Here is a 14,290-nt window from a genome sequence, read left to right as displayed (position 1 = left end):
CCAATAAGGTTTTTTTAAAACATGGTTTTCATAAGAATAATATACAAACTCAAGTTCTCTAACAACCCACTGCTAATAAAACTGAGATTTCCATATTTAACTGCTGCATCCAGATGCCAGAAACTACAGTAGTCAGTTTTAATGAGTACTGTAGTGGTGTGCTACACGCAGCGCTAAAATAACGACACGGAGTCGGTAAACTGCAGTCAAAGATAACTTTATTCGAACTACACAGCCTTGCTTTTAAGCCTCCCTCAACCTGCCCCCCGTGGGCGCAGATGCTCCACAAGACACGTACTCACAAACCCCCGTAGGCTATCTCCCTTAGCCGGAACGCTGGCTAATTGTGAGCCGGTTCGGATGTGCCAGGAAATGGGTCGCCACAGTACCATAAATTCCAGTCGTTTACACAGAGAAAATATTAATTATTACAATATAAATAAAATGCTTTAAAAGAGAAAATATCCTTTCACTGCAGTCACATGGAGTCATGTCAGACGGAATTGTGTTCCTCCTTTGGCACTCACAATGTCTATAGCTGACCAACGTAAACGTCAAAGACAAACTACTCGTCGAACATCCATTCAGGGCACTGCCTTCACCATTCTCTGCAAATCGCAACACAGGTTGAAGCACTACAATCAGATTTCCATTTGTCAGAACTTGGTGACATCACCTGCCTAAATTCAGAAGCCATCTTTCCATTTAAGTGGAAGTGGAGACAGTTTTCCCAGTGGCCTTAGATGGAGGTCCTTGTCCGATTCCTTGAGCACCACCTCAATATACTATAAGTGGTATATTTTAGACCATACAGCCATAAGTATAGGAGCAGAGTTAGGCCATTTGGCCCATCGAGTCTGCTCCACCATTTCATCATGGTTGGCCGATTTCCCTCTCAGCCCCGCTCTCCTGCTATTTTCTTCCATTTAGGAATGTCTACAACTTCCCAGAGATTCTACCTTACAAACTTGACATGTTCAGCACTCAAATAAAAAAAACTAAAACCTAGATTTCCAAAACCAGTAAATTCAGGTGAGAGGTCATCAAACCAAACTGCTGTCTGACCTGTTGGGTTCCTCTACCATTTTTTTGTTTTTATTTTAACTCTAAAGAGGTTTAGGAAGAGTGTCTTCCCCTTCACCATCAGATTTCTGAACTGACCATAAACCCGTAAACACTTTCTGGTGTTTTTCTCTCTTTTTGCACAACTTATTTATTTTTCATATATTTTTATGGAAATATTTTATGCATTGCACTGTATTGCTGCTGCAAAACAACACACTTCATGACATGTCAGTGATAATAAACCTAATTCTTATTCTGTATTCATTTAGACAAAGTGTTCAAAGGACATGGATATTATTGGCAAGGCCAATATTAATTATACACCTCTATTACTTAGTGAACTGATAACAAGGTGTTCTCAGGAACGTACATCATAAACCCTTTTCAATAACTTGTTTGGCAAGTTCTGAGGAGAACTTGAGCCAACTGATAGTTTCAGAGCCACGTATGTTATGATCACAATTGTAGAAACCAATATCTTTTATTCCAATCTTATTTAGTTACTTGAATTTCAATTCCCCAGCTGGTGTGATAGGATTTGAACTCAGGTCTCAAGATTAATAGTTTGATTTATTGTTACAACTTTTATCAGTCATTTTATTCAAATTCTCTTGGTTTCTATCTGACGTGTTCACCAATTGGTTTCTACAATTGTGATTATAACATTTTTGATGTGTGGAAAACCCCATCTATTGTCCACAGATGTTCTTCAAGGAAGGAGACGTGCTGCTTTTATCATGTCTACCTTTACGTGGCTCTGAAACTATCAGTTGGCTCAAGTTCTCCTCAGAACTTTTTATGTTTGTCCATAATGCACTTGGATTTTTCAGAAATTTGTAAAATCAGTTATTTATCAAGCATACACGAGGAAATCTGCAGATGCTGGAAATTCAAGCAACACACACAAAATGCTGGTGGAACACAGCAGGCCAGGCAGCATCTATAGGGAGAAGCACTGTCGACGTTTCAGGCCGGGACCCTTCGTCAGGACTAACTGAAAGGAAAGATAGTAAGAGATTTGAAAGTAGTTGGGGGAGGGGGAAATGTGAAATGATTGATAGGAGAAGATCGGAGGGGGTGGGATGAAGCTAAGAGCTGGAAAGGTGATTGGCAAAAGGGATACAGAGCTGGAGAAGGGAAAGGATCTTGGGACAGGAGGCCTCAGGAGAAAGAAGGGGGGGGCGAAGCACCAGAGGGAGATGGAGAACAGGCAGAGAGAGAAAAAAAAACAAACAACTAAATATGTCAGGGATGGGGTAAGAAGGGGAGGAGGGGTATTAACAGAAGTTAGAGAAGTCAATGTTCATGCCATCAGGTTGGAGGCTACCCAGCCGGCATATAAGGTGTTGTTCCTCCAGCCTGAGTGTGGCTTCATCTTGACAGTAGAGGAGACCATGGATTGACATATCAGAATGGGAATGGGACGTGGAATTAAAATGTGTGGCCACTGGGAGATCCTGCTTTCTCTGGCAGACCGAGTGTAGGTGTTCAGCGAAACGCCACCTCCAACAGGATCCCACTACCAAGCACATCTTTCCCTCCCCCCTCTTTCTGCTTTCTGCAGGGATCGCTCTCTACCCGACTCCCTTGTCCACTCGTCCCCCCCCCCCTCCCCCCCCGCCATCCCTTCCCATCGATCTCCCTCCTGGCACTTATCCTTGTAAGCAGAACAGGTGCTACACCTGCCCTTACACTTCCTCCCTCACCACCATTCAGGGCCCCAGACAGTCCTTCCAGGTGAGGCGACATTTCACCTGTGAGTCAGCTGGTGTGGTATACTGCGTCCGGTGCTCCCGGTGTGGCCTTTTATATATTGGTGAGACCTGACGCAGACTGGGAGATCGTTTCGCTGAACACCTATGCTCGGTCCACCAGAGAAAGCAGGATCTCCCAGTGGCCACACATTTTAATTCCACATCCCATTCCCATTCTGATATGTCTATCCAAGGCCTCCTCTACTGTCAAGATGAATCCACACTCAGGTTGGAGGAACAACACCTTATATACTGGCTGGGTAGCCTCCAACCTGATGGCATGAACATTGACTTCTCTAACTTCCGTTAATGCCCCTCCTCCCCTGCTTACCCCATCCCTGACATATTTAGTTATTTGTTTTTTTTCTCTCTCTCTCTGCCCATCACTCTGTCTGTTCTTCATCTTCCTCTGGTGCTTCCCCCCCCCCCTTCTTTCTCCTGAGGCCTCCCATCCCATGATCCTTTCCCTTCTCCAGCTCTGTATCACTTTCACCAATCACCTTTCCAGCTCTTAGCTTCATCCCACCCCCTCCGGTCTTCTATCATTTTGCATTTCCCCCTCCCCCCACTACTTTCAAATCTCTTAGTATCTCTCCTTTCCGTTAGTCCTGATGAAGGGTCTCGGCCCAAAACGTCGACAGTGCTTCTCCTTATAGATGCTGCCTGGCCTGCTGTGTTCCACCAGCATTTTGTGTGTGTTGCTTGGAAATCCAGATGGTTCAGCATCTGGTTTACCCAGTAATGATTCCCATGTGCTCTTTAAACTCAGGCCTTGTGTTGCATTTAACCTCACTGGGCACCATTTCCAGTGGTCCAGTGAAGCACGCCGAGGTTCTAATTCACTGCATTCTTTTAAACTCACCAGGGCCCTTTGTGTGCTCCCTTTAAATTTCATGGAGATCCCATTTTCCATAATCATTATTTTCCTTAGAATCTCATTTTATCCTTTGCTTGCTTGACACTCAGTGGGGTGATGTTTCCTCTACTCCCCTGAAACTCATTGGCTTCTCTTTATCTTGCTCCCATTAAGTTCACCAGGGACCCATTTGTGACACCTTTAAACCTACTGGGTTCATTAAAATGTTATCTTGCCCTGCATAACATCTTAAAATAAGTGAATTAGGAGTGTCTTGGTGTATTAGGAGCAGTATTCATGTACTCTTAGGGTGATTTCTTATGGCAAGTAACGCATTGAGCTCACATTTTGACGTAATGAGAAGAGGAACTGTGCATCTGCTGTCACTAATGAGAAACTGACAGCAGTTCGGGAGCTGTGAGCAAGTTTAATCTTTAAACTGCTGTCAGTACTTTTGCCCTCATTCACCTGGTGTACTGTTGGCAGCCTTATCCAGTGTAATAAATGATCAGACAGAAGTTTTAGAACCAACCTGACTTCAACATGCTCTGCAATTGCTTAGCTTTTTTATGAGGTGCTAATTGGTATTCAATGACATACAAAGCCAATAACACAGGATACGATTTCCGTGGCAGTGTCTCCACTTCCTGAGGAGATTGAGGTCAGTGAGGCTCCTCCACCCTTTTTTAACCAGAATCACCATCAAGAGTGCCCTGACCAGTATTATGTCTGGTCTGGGAATTGCAAGACATCTGACTACAAGTCCCTACAAGGGATTGTGAGGACTGCTGAAAGGAACATCAGGGTCTCTCTCCCACTCATTAGAGATATTTATCAGGAGTGCTTAGGACCCTCAGCATTTTCAATGATTCCTCCCATCCGTCCAGCATTCACTTTGACCCCCTACCATCAGGCAGGAGGTACTGTAGCTTTAGGACCAGAAGATATAGGAGCAGAAGTAGGCCATTTGGCTCATCGAGTCTGCTCTGCCATTTCATCATGGGTGATCCAATTCTTCCGGTCATCCCCACTCTCCTGCCTTCACCCCATACCCTTTGATGCCCTGGCTAATCAAGAACCTATCTATCTCTGCCTTAAATGCATCCAGTGACTTGGCCACCACAGTTGCTCGTGGCAACAAATTCCACAGATTTACCACCCTCTGACTAAAGTAATTTCTCTGTATCTCAGTTCTAGAAGGAGATCCTTCAATCCTGAAGTCATGCTCTCTTGTCCTACAATCCCCTACCATGGAAAATAACTTTGCCAAATCTAATCTGCTCAGGCCTTTTAACATTCAGAATGTTTCTGAGTTCCCACCTCATTCTCCTGAACTCCAGGGAATACAGCCCAAGAGCTGCCAGACGTTCCTCATATGGTAACCCTTTCATTCCTGGAATCACTCATGAATCTTTAGAGCAAGAATTAATAGAATGGGAAACAGCTTTTTCCCCAGACCGTGAGACTGCTGAACTCCGTTACCATCCAGGTCTCACCACATACGAAGTGCCAGTGGCATTATACTGTTTACATTTTAACTTGTATTGTATATGCACATTATTACTTGTTAATTTATTTGTGGTAATTACTTATGTGCTACATGTGAGTTGTATCTATGTTGTGCACCTTGATCTAGAGGAATGTTTCATTTGGTGTATACATTTGTACGATTGAATGACGATAAACTAAACTTCACTTCGAAGTCGATAAATTGTCTGAATCTAAGTACGTGTGTGTGTACATATAATTGAAGTGACCACTGAGCACATGTTTGTGGTCCTCTGCTGTTGTAGCCCATTAAGTTCAAAGTTTAACATGTTGCGCATTCAGACACCCTCTCCTGCACACCACTATTGTAACGTGTGGTTATCTGAGTTACTGTGACTTCCCTGTCAGCTTGAACCAGCCTGATCATTCTCCTCTGACCTCCCTCATACCCACAGAACTGCTGCTTGCTGGATGTTTTTTGTTTTTTGCACCATTCTCTGTAAACTCTAGAGACTGTTGTGCGTGAAAATCCTAGGAGATCAGCAGTTTCACAGGTACTCAAACCACCACTCCACCTGACATCAACAAACATTCCATGGTCAAAGTCACTTGGATCACATTTCTTTCCCATTCAGGTGTTTGTTCTGAGCAACTGAACCTCTTGACCATGTCTGCAGGCTTTTATTAATTGATTTGTTGCACATGATTGGCTGATTAGATATTTGTATTAATGAGCATGTGTACAGGTGTACCTAATAAAGTGGTCATAAAGTGGAGTGTATATAGTTCCTTCAGAAAAATATTCTAAATTATATGGATTTAAAAATAAGTTGTATTATCATTTATTCATATTTCAAATCTAATTAAGTCAGTGTTCCAATTTTTGTTTCATAAAATAATTGGAACATTAGATAGTTATCTATTTTTCATTTCTTGTTTGCTGTCTAGGAGAGTTTGTGAACTTGACTAGCTGCTCAGCCAGTTTGGTGCCTTTGTTATTGCTTGTGAACAGAGATCCCATTAAACTGATGCCAGACAGCAAATGGGGGGATTCTGCACCATAGTTATCACTAGCAATTTGGGGGCAGCCTTATTCAAGGTCAGTACTGAGCAAGATCACTTCACAGCTGATCATAAAATTTGTGCTGCTGATTCATTTGCACTTGGGTCTAGTTTGTTCACAATATCTCTGTGGGACAGTCTTCACATGGCAGGTTACCCTGTTTTCATTACTAGAAGTTTAAAAAAATAGTAAGCAAACACAATTTAAGGACAAACATTAGATGCCAAGGGATGATAAATCTGAAAAAGAAACATCGGTGGAATGGAAAATTAGTAAGTCAGTTTGATTTTACTTTTCTGTAATCCTTTATCTCTAAAAAGTAGACAGAAAAATAATGCTAACCTGTCAAATCAATTTGAAGGGCAGGCAGAATACACAGTGCTTGGATGAAGTGATCACTCTGAATAGCTAAAGACTATTCAAAATGTACTTGCCAAAAAGAGTTGTGAAAGGCACGAATCGTTTCATTTATTGGTGGCTTAAATAGCATTTGCCCATGGAACTCAGCACATTTCTGATGGTTTCTGTAACATTGTTGTCTAAACTTGTAACTGGATGATACATTTAAACTGTCATGACATTGATAGACTAGCAAATCCTTGATTTCTTGCAGAATAGGTTTTTGTCTTGATTATCAGCAATCATGCATAGTACTTTAGGAAAACTCCATTGGTTCTTAAAATTTGTGGCTAATGAACTACATACCTGTTCTACAGATTCAAGTAATGGCTATCTTTCATTTTAATTTGTTACTATTGCTTTATTGGACTGGTTGGCTTACTGTCAAGTCCTGCTGTTCTGAATTTTGACTGCTTAAAGCTGAATTCATCATAGGTTAGCTTAGCACTTGCTGCACTACTATATCACATCAGTAGCTTAGCAACCATATGCAAGTTATTACATCACAACTTCAGCAATATATTTCCCTGTGGAGTGAGGTTACAGAATCATGTTAGCATCTTTCCCAAGATGTTGCTTTTCTGTGACCTTGAACACATTTAAATACAGTTATCTTGTACATTTTGGTCTGTGAGAAAGTAATTTTTTATAATAACTTGTGTTTGACAAGTTAAGATTCTTTGTGCTGGAGAATTATGTTTCTACATTTTACATTATTAATTTTCCATTGACAAGCACAGCATGAACTAGATGCAAAGTGAAATCTCATCTTCAAAGCTTCAGTCCCACAAAAATAGAATCAAAATAACAGGCAGATTTCCTTTTTTCTTTATATATATTTATATGAAAACAAAAAAAACTTCAAGGAGAAAAGGAGATCATTCAATAAGATTATGACTAAATTTAATTTATCAGAATTTTACAGACATGAAAGAATGAAGAGTTTTGCATCACAACTTGGGCTAGACTTGTAATTGATTCTTGAAGGAGAAAAGTAAATTTCATGTTTTGCAAATTTGGTTTATAAATCTTTTAAAAAAACTCTACAAATCATGGCAGTAAACTATGTTATGGGGCACACATTGCAGATTTACTGCAATAGATTATCACCTGTGTTACCAAATTGTAATTTTATTTGATAACATACAGCAGGTATTCTACCGTTTTAGCCAATTGTCTTCTTTCATTTAACATTTGCTTTATTGGGACAAATAATAGTGTAGAAAAATAAAAAAAAATAATTTTTGCAGAGAATAAATTCGATTTGAATAATATTTTAAACTTTCAGTGCTGAGCCACAATGAGTAAAATTAATGCATTTTATTACTGTATTAGAAGTCCTTTGAAAAGCTTAATTTGCACTTTAAATATGCATTTATGCCAGTGTGACGGGATATGGTGTTGAAGGATGATTTGAGGTACAGTATTTCTTCAGTAATCTGCAGTCCAATGTTTGGAATCCCTGATGGTTCAGCATCTGGCTCACCTGGTATTGTGCTCCCTTTCAACTCCATGGAGTCCAGTTTCCACATTCCTTTTCAACTCACCAGGGCCCCATTTCCTGCACTCCCTCTCAACTTACTGGGGCTCTGATTCCTATACTTTCTTTCAACTTACTGCAGCCTTGGTTCCTGCATTCCTTTTAAACTCACTAGGCCCTGGTATCCACACTTTTAAACATACTGGGTTCCAGTTTTTATACTTCCATTGTATGTTCCTTTTTACTGGAAAATATATTACTGTGTAATATCTAAAAATATGAATTAAAAGTGTGATAGGTAATTATATTATTTGGAATAACATCAAGTCTTGAAAATCTGCCAGTCCAACACCCTGAAAGACCTGAGCATATTGGATTCTCAGTTTTATTGAAGTGAGATTAATCAGAATTTTTACCTTTTTCCATGGAATTGAAAGATATTGGGCAACCAGTCAAAAACTAATTTTTGACAAACATTTAAAGCATCTTACAGTGAGTGAAATTGGAACATACACATGAGATTAAATGAAAAGAATAAGTATTATAAATTTCTTTAAAATTAAAGATTATTTTTATCTTGTGAAAGGTATTCTTAAACAATTCCAAAGAAATTTTAGATACCATATCCTTGCTGAGATACCTTCAATGATAATTATAATTTGCTATGCCCTTTCAAGCAAAATGACACTTCATGGAGCCATGTTTAACACTTTCAAGTGTTTCTATTCCAAGAATAAGTAACTGAGATTCTAAGGAATTCAATGATTTAAAAAAGTTTTCAGACTGCAGGGACTTTAACTGTTCTTCCTGTGAGGAAAAGAATACCTCCTGCATTGGTTCCCGATTTCCACATTTGTCACAAGTATGCAGACTTCAGCAGTACTGTCATTTTCACAACAATTGTTGGCACTTTCATCATTATTATAGCTACAAATTCCAGTTAGTTCAATTAGATGGCACAACAATACAAACGCGGAAACATAAGAAATAGTCAAAAAGGGCTATTTGATCCCCTTGACCCACCATTGACTCTGCATCTAAAGATCATTTTCCCAACTGCACTGTCCTCATCAATAGAGTTTATAATGTATAGAAGGAAGTCTCCTGCAATGTCCTAATAGCAACTATGGAGAATAGCAGAAATTAAAATAGATGTGAACAAACATGAAGCTTAGCAACATATTATTTGGAAAAGCTTTCTGGGTTTTGACATGTAAGCAGATTGATGGTTTTCCAACTAATGATAATGCTTTGTTATAAAATTAGAAAGTACTGGAACTATTTGGAAGATCAAGTAGCATTAATGGAATGAGAATCAGATTTCATGCTTTAGGTCACTGGTCACTCAGAATTTTCTTTAATATGGAGCATTAATTCTGTTTTTCTCCTCATAGTTGTAAGCAGAAAGTTTAGAAAAAAATTAAAAAATGACATGTTGGCTGTTGAGAATAGTTACAATTCAACCTTCCAATATTTGTCGAAAGTGTTTTAGAAAATTTTAGTAAATTCATAATCACTAAACCCAGCAGGGGGCACTGTACTCAAGCAGAAACTATCTCAGCAAAAATTACTTTGAGCAAGGCAATTAGGTTGAAGTGAAAGATTTCCTTTACTCAAGTCTGCAGAACACGAGGTACTCAGTCCATTAACCACAAATTTTGAGACAGTGTTTTCTTAAAGTACTATGCATGATTGCTGATAATCAAGACAAAATCCTATCCTATCAAATTTTTGCTGGTCTATCAATGTCATTATAAATGTATCCTCCAGTTACAAGTTTAGAAAATATTAGAGAAACCATCAAACATGTGCTGAGTTCCATGTGCTGATGCTATATAGGCCACCAATAAAATAAATAACTTGTACTTTTAACATTACATCTTAATGAACTTTTTTTGGACAAATACATATTTTAAATGGTCTTTAGCTATTCAACAGTAATTCTCCCTTCCATCTCAAAGGAGCATTTAGCTTTTGTATTGTCCAATGAAAGCATGATATGTAGTTGCACTGTACTCTCCTTTCTGGCCGGTAATAGGTCTAGTTTATGATCTGGAGAATGTACAATCACTTCCACCATGAGAACTGAGTAAGAGTGATAACTATGGTGATCAAGGTCACCTTATCTGATTTCCATAAAAATGCAATTGATTCACAAATATCCTGTGAAGATATCATAAGAAGTCTGAAGTCCTAGGAACTTAAGAAGCTGTATTTGCTGAAAATTTGAAATAAAAACAAACTGCTGGAAACCTTTAGCATACCAGGCAGCTTCTGTGAAAGGAGAACCAAAGATAATGTGTCAGGTGAAAGAGCAAACACGAGGAAATCTGCAGATGCTGGAAATTCAAGCAACACACACAAAATGCTGGTGGAACGCAGCAGGCCAGGCAGCATCTATAGGGAGAAGCACTGTCAAAAGGAGTATCTCTCCTTTCAGTTAGTCCTGATGAAGGGTCTTGGCCCGAAACGTCGACAGTGCTTCTCCTTATAGATGCTGCCTGGCCTGCTGCGTTCCACCAGTATTTTGTGTGTGTCAGGTGAAAGACACAGTGCCACTATTTGGGCATTCTGATGTAGGGGCTTTAACATGCAACATTAACTCTGCCTCTCTCTTTGCAGATGCTGTTTGACCTATTGAGTGGTCCCTGCATTTCCAACTTTTATTATTGACATTACCTGGTCTAACCCTTATTTGGCTCCAGACCCAAAGAGCTGTGGTTAACTCTTAACCTTTCTCTGAGTGGGCTAGCAAACAATTAGTTGTACTAAATTATCATTAAGCCTCTTCAGTTTATGAAGTGCATCCAAGCCATACCTTATCCAGTTGACTTTGTATACTTCCCATTAAATTCTGGAGAGTTGTTCCAAAACCCTGATTAATAAACATCCTGGACTCCTCAATCATCATCTGTTGGTATGAACAAGTAGAACAGACAATATCAGAGGTCATGCCATGGTCAGGAGAGAATGGTCCTAGAAATCCTTCAATCTCCTAAAGTCTTCTGGTATTTAAGAAAAGCAAGGGCACGGCGTATATTCTTTTTGATCTTCTTCTATCTTCAAGAGTTTGAGGTGTTCAGCAGCACCTCTATTAACCAGGTTCCTGTGTTCCTGGGGGTTAGAGCAGGCAGTCTGGATTAGATATCCATTAATGAACATACTCTCTCCTTGCAATATACCATTCTCTAAACAATTAAGTAAGAACACTTCAATCAAAAATACCTGGGAACACTGGATTTAATGAGAGTCCCTAATAACAAAAGAATATTGGAAGGTTGGAACAAATTCTGAAGACTTGATCACTCAAATCTAAGCACACACCTAATTGTAGCTAGCAGGTGGTCACCTCGATCTCCTGAAGTTTTCAGACATCTCCAGGTCTTCTCCTTAATAGTGCTCTAATCATACTTGTAGCATGTTGAATAATTATTCTGAAACTTTATTGACATTCATTGTACATAAGAGTAGAGCTCCAATACACAGGATTGCAAGAGGTTGCAGAGGGTTATAGAGTCAGCCAGGTTCTTCACAGACACAACCCTCTCCACCCATTTAGGATACCTTCAAGACATTATGTTGCAAGAAGATGGTATCTATCACTACAGACCCTCACCATCTGGGATATGTCTTACTCTCATTACTACCAAGCTTGAAGACCCATACTCAACAATGCAGAAACAGATTCTCCCCCACCATCATCAAACTTCTGAACAATCCGTGAACTCATGAGCACTACCTCATTATTCCTTTTTTTGCACTATTTATTTATTTTTGTAATTTATAGTAATTTTATGCCTTTGCATTGTCCTGCCTCAACAAAGCAACAAATTTCATGCCATTTAAGTCAGTGTTAATGAATCTGATTCTGAGTGGAAAGTTAAAATTCTTGGCAAATTAGGATGCTACGTTGGTCATGTTCTTTTTCCCTTTTTCTGAATTCACCAGCCTTATATATTTAACATCTTACAATTTAGATATTCTCTCTATCGGTCTCTATTTGTCACTGCCTTTAATCTGAGTAAGTTACAACACTCTGCTTGGCCATTGTTGTATACATGTTACAGGATATTCTCAATTTCTTGCATCTGGTTTACTTGATTTCATTGTGGACAGTACCAATTGGGCATGAGGTATATTGTTGGGGTAAACAAGAACTCTGCCTTATCTCCGACTAATGTTCCTTATCTTGATGCACATACAATTCATAAAAGCAGCAGAAATCAGATATCTGTCCATTTGTATTTATAAGATGCAGCTATCATATTTGTCAATTTCCATTCAGAGAAAAATGGAGTTCAATAATCAGCAAGCAACAGCATCTTTCTTAATCAATATCGCCTTCAATTGATGAATTATATTTCATTTAGATTTGATGTTCTCTGTGCTTGTCTTTTGCCAGGAAAATTTGCCGTATCTATTTATATCCTTTCTGGTTAAATAGATGGCTTGTGGAAGTTCAGAATGCCATTTGATCAGAAATATGATAGAAAGATCACATTCCTCCAAGGTTAATTCTTCATACCTTTATCTAGTTCAAAAAGTGTCCATTATCCTTGATGAGTATGTGGTCTACTGATAGGAAAGGAACTATAATATAAAATATCTTCCATGTTATGTAGGGGTCGATGAGTGAGTCATGCTGAGAAAAAAGCTATGGATTGAATTAGTCTTTATTCAGAAAAAGCTAACATACAGAATAGCCTGGTGGTAGAATCTCCCTGAACTCAAAGTATGTACAGTACTGTACAAAGGTCTTCGGCATGTATATATAGCTAGGGTACATAAGACTCTTACATTGCACTGTATTTGTCAATGTGGAAAGGAGAGTGAGTCTGTAAATCTGGTGGGAGGGAAGGATGTTGGGAATGATGAGGTTGTAGCACCGCTAGATGGGTGTTGGAGAAGGAGTTCCGGGGTAGGGGTTGATGTGATTGCAGACACTCCCAGCCCTGAGACCCCAGGCAAGGTAATTTGATTCCAAACAATTGGTTTATTGATCATTACAGAATGTCTATCTGGTGCTTCTCACTCCCATCCCTCTCCCTTCCCCTTTCCCAACCATGATTCTCCTCTCCCTGCCCACTTCCCACTCTCAATAGACAATAGACAATAGGTGCAGAAGTAGACCATTCGGCCCCTCGAGTCTGCACCACTATTCTGAGATCATGGCTGATCATTCACTATCAATACCCACTCCCTGCCTTGTCCCAATATCCCTTGATTCCCCTATCCATCAGATATCTATCTAGCTCCTTCTTGAAAGCATCCAGAGAATTGGCCTCCACCGTCTTCTGAGGCAGTGCATTCCACACCTCCACAACTCTCTGGGAGAAGAAGTTCTTCCTCAACTCTGTTTTAAATAACTGACCTCTTATTCTCAATCCATGCCCTCTGGTACTGGACTCTCCCAACATCTGGAACATATTTCCTGCCTCAATCCTATCAAATCTTTTAATTATCTTAGACGTTTCAATCAGATCCCCTCTCAATCTCCTCAATTCCAGTGTGTACAAGCCCAATCTCTCCAATCTCTCTGCGTAAGACAGCCCTGCCATCCCAGGAATCAACCTAGTGAATCTACGCTGCACTTCCTCAATTGCCAGAATGTCCTTCCTTAAACCTGGAGACCAAAACTGTACACAATATTCCAGGTGTGGTCTCACCAGGGCCCTGTACAAATGCAAAAGGACATCCTTGCTCTTGTACTCAATTCCCCTTGTAATAAAGGCCAACATTCCATTTGCCCTCTTCACTGCCTGTTGCACTTGCTCATTCACCTTCATTGACTGATGAACTAGGACTCCTAGGTCACTTTGCATTTCTCCCTTACCTAACTCTACACCGTTCAGACAATACTTTGCCCTCTTGTTCCTGCTTCCAAAGTGGATAACTTCACATTTATTCACATTGAATGACATCTGCTAAGTATCTGCCCACTCACCCAGCCTATCCAAGTCTCCCTGTATTCTCCTAACGTCCTCTTCGCATGTCACACTGCCACCCAGTTTAGTATCGTCAGCAAACTTGCTGATCTAGTTTTCAATGCCCTCATCTAAATCGTTGACATAAATCGTAAAGAGCTGTGGTCCCAATACAGAGCCCTGTGGTACCCCACTAGTCACCTCCAGCCAGTCTGAGAAACACCCATTCACTGCTACCCTTTGCTTTCTATCTGCCAACCA

This window comes from Hypanus sabinus, chromosome X1 (assembly GCF_030144855.1).
Source record: "Hypanus sabinus isolate sHypSab1 chromosome X1, sHypSab1.hap1, whole genome shotgun sequence".
Taxonomy (NCBI): domain Eukaryota; kingdom Metazoa; phylum Chordata; class Chondrichthyes; order Myliobatiformes; family Dasyatidae; genus Hypanus; species Hypanus sabinus.
Note: the sequence above shows the minus strand (reverse complement) of the source record.